The sequence below is a fragment of the Schistosoma haematobium genome, chromosome 2 (assembly GCF_000699445.3).
Source record: "Schistosoma haematobium chromosome 2, whole genome shotgun sequence".
NCBI classification, from domain to species: Eukaryota; Metazoa; Platyhelminthes; class Trematoda; order Strigeidida; family Schistosomatidae; genus Schistosoma; species Schistosoma haematobium.
In genome coordinates, this window is record NC_067197.1 from 5,099,298 (window position 1) to 5,105,297 (window position 6,000).

The 6,000-nt window shown below is 32.9% G+C and overlaps 1 protein-coding gene across 1 annotated transcript in view; it reads right to left on the minus strand.

Moving 5' to 3' along the window:
* Positions 1-5,571, minus strand: part of MS3_00006070 (uncharacterized protein) — a 61,907-nt gene extending 56,336 nt beyond the window's left edge. The window contains exon 1 of the mRNA XM_051214169.1: positions 4,741-5,571. The gene's annotated coding sequence lies outside the window, so the exon portion shown is untranslated. The remainder of the gene's footprint in view (positions 1-4,740) is intronic.
* Positions 5,572-6,000: the final 429 nt, after the last annotated feature.

Sequence of the window (6,000 nt, forward strand, 5' to 3'; positions counted from 1 at the left end):
GTTAAATCATATATAAACAATTTTGCACTACACAATCATTTTTATATAAAACTTCTATATCGATTATTCAATAATATTTCACTTCAATCAATATTTTTTTAAAGTGTAAAATGTGAAATCGTGGGCTAATCAAACCAACGAAATATTGGAACATCAGGTGAATAAAATACCGTCAGGAATTTTAAGAAGAATGCTCAGTAGTTTAGAGGTTGGGCGTTGACACGTGAGATCGAAGGTCCTGGGTCTAAGTCCTATGTGTGGTGTTGTGGATGCGCACTGCTGAGGAGTCCCTCATTCCAGTGCTTCCAGGATTTCAATGATGATCTTACATATATCGGTTTATGATTTAAGTAAAATTTAACAATATTCACAACCCCTTACTGAAATTACTTAAAATTTGGCATGAGTTTCAGAAATTTTCCTACACCTCGTCAGCCTGCGCTAGCTGTGATCTAGAAGATACATCCGTCCTTCAATCAACAGGTGAATGTACTACATAACAATCCAGTTTGCATTATTACATGATTGTGAAACATGGCTTCTGAAAGCAAAAAATTTACGTAAGTTGTGAATATTTGGTCACAAGAGCCTTTGTAGGATTGCTTGCCTGGAGTGGAACTATTAACTGAGTTACAGTGAAGCTATGCATAGGATAGACTAAAAACTCAAATCGATTATTGAAGCTATGGACGTACATTGGCAGAAGTGGTTAAGACATATTTTAGGTATATCTAACTGCCTTCTACCTTGTTATCCAATAGCGCTTCATATAGATGAAAAAAGTTGGCTGAAATCGGGACAAAATATACCGTCAATCGTTGAAACTGTTAATTATTAACCTAACTGATGCCGGTAATACTAAGGTATCCAGGTGAGGACTTACATATAACTTATAATCAACAGTTGAAAACTCAAGATAATAATGCGTAAAATTCATCAAGTTGGATCAATTACAGTCATTTTATATCATCTATATTAGTGAAAAAGATGAAATGTTTAGTGTTTCATATTTCTTTCATCATTTAGAAACTTATTCAACTTGTATCAAGACTTTAAGTGTTAATAAACAATAAAATAGAAGAATCAGATTATTTCTAAATGAAAAAGATCACTAATGTTTCTGTTTTTCAATGGAAGCAACAAACTATAAAACATTGGTTGCACTGTATCACAATACACTAATTAATTTTCCCACTACTGTTTTTTCTATGATAAAACTAGTCATTCTTCATGTAAAAACTTAATAATGTTTAACTAGTGAATTAGATGGTGGTTGGAGGTAGTCGACAGGAAACCCTGGACCCGGGTTTCGTGCTACTTGGCACTGGTCAGCAAGGTGTACCTATAATCTTGAGGGAACTGATGCTCCCTGGCGGATTCGGTCCCGTATCACCCAGCTTCACAATCAGAGACGTTACCACTGAGCTATTCGGGTCGCGACTGACCTCCTGTAGGACTAAGATGTAATCACAATTGGTTGATCACTGTGTGGTGACCAATGTCATGAGTGTCAAGTTTTTATTTTAGTGCAGATCGAATGCTATCCGCCAGGGAGCACCAGTTCTCTCAAGATTATAGGTACACCTTGCTGACCAGTGCCAAGTAGCACGAAACCCGGGTCCAGGGTTTCCTGTCGGCTACCTCCAACCACCATCTAATCTCAATATATAGTGCACGCAGTGTCGAGTCACCTAGACTGGTGGCCACATTGCAACATGGTCGATAGCATTCGATCTGCACTAAAATAAGGACTTGACACGCATGACATTGATCACCACGCAGTGATCAATAAATTGTGATTAACTGGTGAATACATTATTTATGATACTGAAGTACTGAAGTTACAGTCTACTTCAATCAATGTCCTTGTTTGAACTGTATTTATTATTTTAAAGACCTTACATTAAAATCTATCAAAATAACTACTTTGTTTTTTTAGATGGTCTAGAAGATTTGTAGCTCAGATGAATGATTTTGATAGGTTTTTTTCTCTGAGCTGGATGGTTTAGTCGCAAAATTGATGATTTTTTTCAGAAGAATGATGAAAGCTCCATGACTAAACCGTCCGGCTCAGAGAGCAAAACTCTATTAAAAACTGCTTTGTTTATTACAGAAATAAGTTCTATGATATGTAAGCAGACTAAATGAATTAATTAAAATATTGGCATAAGATTTCTTTATTTAAATTTCATTACTCAATAATTTTAGTTATTATTACAAAGTTATAGAGTTTATTAAAAGAAACAAACATAAATTTTAACTATTAAATTATACTTTCTTACTTGCTTTTAATTTCTTGGTCCCTATATTTTCTTAATCTTCATGAAACTAATTTGTTATTTATGAAAAGTAATTTTAATAATTGAGATCATGAGTTAATTAAAGCTAGGCCACTATGGAAAACCTGGACGGCCGTTTTGTACTAATGTGGGACTCCTCAGCAGTGCCCATCCACGACCCCGCCTCTCGAGATTCCAACTCAGGACCGATCGGTCTCGCTCGCGAGCGTCTAACCATTAGACCACTGAGCCTGCTGGCATCCAACGGTGTTGATGTCTAACTTCAACTAATCCACGAAATTGAGCAACACATTCACCATTGTCCTCAGTGAGTTACTATCTCACAACAAACCTGGTTGAACTCCACTGTTCACTGCTTTTCACTAGAACTCCAGGAAATACCTCTCGGAGACCGTCACTAGTGAGCATATGCTGATTAATATCAGAAGGTGGTTTTTTCTGTGCATATTATAGTAATTTTTAATAGTTGAGATCATGAGTCATTTGAAGTTAGACCACCATAGAAAACCTGGAAGCACTGAACAAGTGTACAATCTCTAAATGGGAATTATCAACAACAACAACAATTCTTTCAAGATGTAAATATTTTAGAAATACCTTGACAAGTCAGAAGATCTTAATGAACCAATAGTATTCAAAATAAAAAATTTCATAGAAATTAATCAATTTATATCATCTTTTTGTTATGCCCCGATAAACATAATGAATAGTAACTTCTGGGATCCATTTATGAACCAGTACTAAACGTATATTTTTATCGTATAATTGTTAAATAACTAAACTATTCATATTCATGTCCCTCTTATTATGAGCCTTATTTTGACTTTTGAACTATTATTATACGATTTACCATTCTTGAATTATGCCCTGTCTATTAATTACTGCCTCCCATATTCACAGCCACATTTGGCCAAACCTTGTATAAATGTTGTTTCCTATTTTATTGGTACGATGTGGTCTATCTGGTTGGTATATAAACCGAGTATGTTTGAAATAAATGATTCATATTGCAGAGGTTGAGATTGGTGTTCTGGACTCGAACAGGCAGAGCTAGGCGGGAAACAGGACCAATAAGGACTCTAGACTACTCGTAAGTGTTTTATGCGTCATTGGTCTAATCGATAATTCACTGCTCTTTAATTGGCGGTATCGTTACGTTATAAATTAAGAGGGTACATGGCCACAAATTATAACACTTTTTATAAAGATTTTTATACAGAATAAAACACAATGTCTTGTCTTGAATTTCCTGGATAGTCATTATTATATAAAGATTTGAATGAATTCGTTTATTAATAGTAAATTAAATACTATTTATACACTATAGGCATTATTATCAAGGTTCAACTTGATAATTTCGAATAAATTGAACATTGAGTAGATTGTTATCACTAAAAATAATCATATATTTGTAGATATCCCAATAATTAGGAAAAGTTAATTGATCTGATGTTTCGTGACTCAATGTAAGCTACTTCTTCAAAGAATAAACAAATAACTAAATCAAAATTAATTCAAGTTTAAATAGTACAAAGGAACAATACAAGAATATTATCTTTATGTTATTTAAACTTAGATTGATTTTGATTTGGTTATTTATTTATTCTCTGAAGAAGTGGCTTACAATGAGCTACGAAACGTCAGAAAATGTAATTTTTCTACTCATTTGGATATTACAAATATGTATTAATTAAGTTACTTATTTATACATTACTTGATATCAATAGTGATGTAATAAGTAGTCAAAAATACACAATGACAAAACAAATTTTCACAAGATAAATATATAAGAATAAATTACTAGATCTAATATTCTAGATAAGTAAAGTGAATATGCATTAATGAAATGTTAATAATTTCTATACACGTAGATTGTTTATGATGAATGACAACAGTTGAAGTACTGTATCATGAATAAGACCGCTAGTCACTAATCATATCCCTTGATCGTCATATTTCTTTTCGTGAATTGATTCAAGTTAAACATGTGAGCTATTGTGCACAGAATCACTTGCTCAGTATTGTCATGTTTTTTGTCAGAACCAAAGATTTCAATTTTATTTCTTCGTGGGATTGTGAATTCAGACTTATGAACTGTAACTTAACAACTGTTCAATCAATATTCATAGTTATTAAATAGTTTCCTAACTAACGTCACTCATCAACATATTTTATCATAAAAGATTTAAATTTTTGGACGATTTTTAAGATATTTCTTTAGTAATTTTATTCGCACATCATCATTTGAACAGGTTGGGTCAGCTTATTCAATTAAACTAGTTTTTCTAAATAAATAAGTGAAAATGTTCAATATGAGGTTAAATATGTATGTAATCTTGGAATGTTCATTACCGAAAAGCACCTGAGAAATATTTTCTGCTATAGGGAGATAAGAAGGGTTGTTGAATTTCGTGGTTCTTTAACTTAATTGCTTACTTACACCTGTTACTCCCAATGTAGCATAGGCCGCCAACCAGCATTCTCTAACCCACTGCGTCCCCGGCCTTCCTTTCTAGTTCTATCCAAGCGTTGTTCATTCTTTTCATGTCTGTCTCCATTTCTGGACGTAATGTGTTCTTTGGTCTTCCTCTTTTCCTTTGGCCTTCAGGATTCCAAGTGAGGGCTTGCCTTGTGATACAGTTGGGTACTTTCATGAATGTGTGTCCTATCTACTTCTTGATTTCTTCCTCCAATGGAATATGGTTTGTTCTCTCCTACTCTATTGGTTGATGCTGATAGTGTCTGGCCGACGGATCTCAAGTATTTTGTGTAGCCAGCTGTTAATAAACACTTGTATCTTCTAGATGATGGCTTTCGTAGTTCTCCAAGTTTCCGCCCCATACAGTAGAACTGTCTTGACATTCGTATTGAAAATTCTGACCTTGGTCCTATAACAACGGCTTACTTTAATTAAATAACTAATGAAAACCAGGAAAAATTTGACGAATATTTCGTATTGTTATGAGACCCTACAGTAATCACAGTATGCTAGATGTGACATCAATATCTTTTTAGATGAGTGGACGCCTCAAAAGAGTCTTATACTAACACATAACCTTTGTTTAGTGCTTTCTGATTTGCAATAGCTATCTAACTAAAGTGAGTTCATAATGTTAATTTACACAACTGAAAACTATATTCTTATTCAACATTTATAACGTCAAACACTATTGATTGCAATAATCTATGATCTTAGTACCCGCCTATTATTAAACATTTCAACTAATCTTCAGATAAAGAATAATAATGATTGACACGATAACGATTTGCTATTAATATCTAATGGACAACAAATAATACATAATATACATCTATGTGAAACAACTATTCAAATACCTTTTTATGTATATATTTACATCATTCAATAAAACTTTTATTTTAGCAGCAAAATAAATAAAACATATGAATTAAAACAAACAATCTTCCGAAATAAGTAATATACACTACTTATTCATGAAAAACAGTAGTGTATTCACCATTTTAATTTATCATAAACTATATTTTATTGGGTTACCTCTCAGATTAGTTATTAATCGGTAACCGATGTCGAGTTCATATTACTGATATGATATGATTGATCAAGTTACAGTGTAGCCACTAAGTGTATTATATTTTTATTACTAGCTGGATAATGATTTCCAGTCAACTATCTTCAATTATTTAATATCAGGTTTGTATATAATATACATTTTTAGAATAA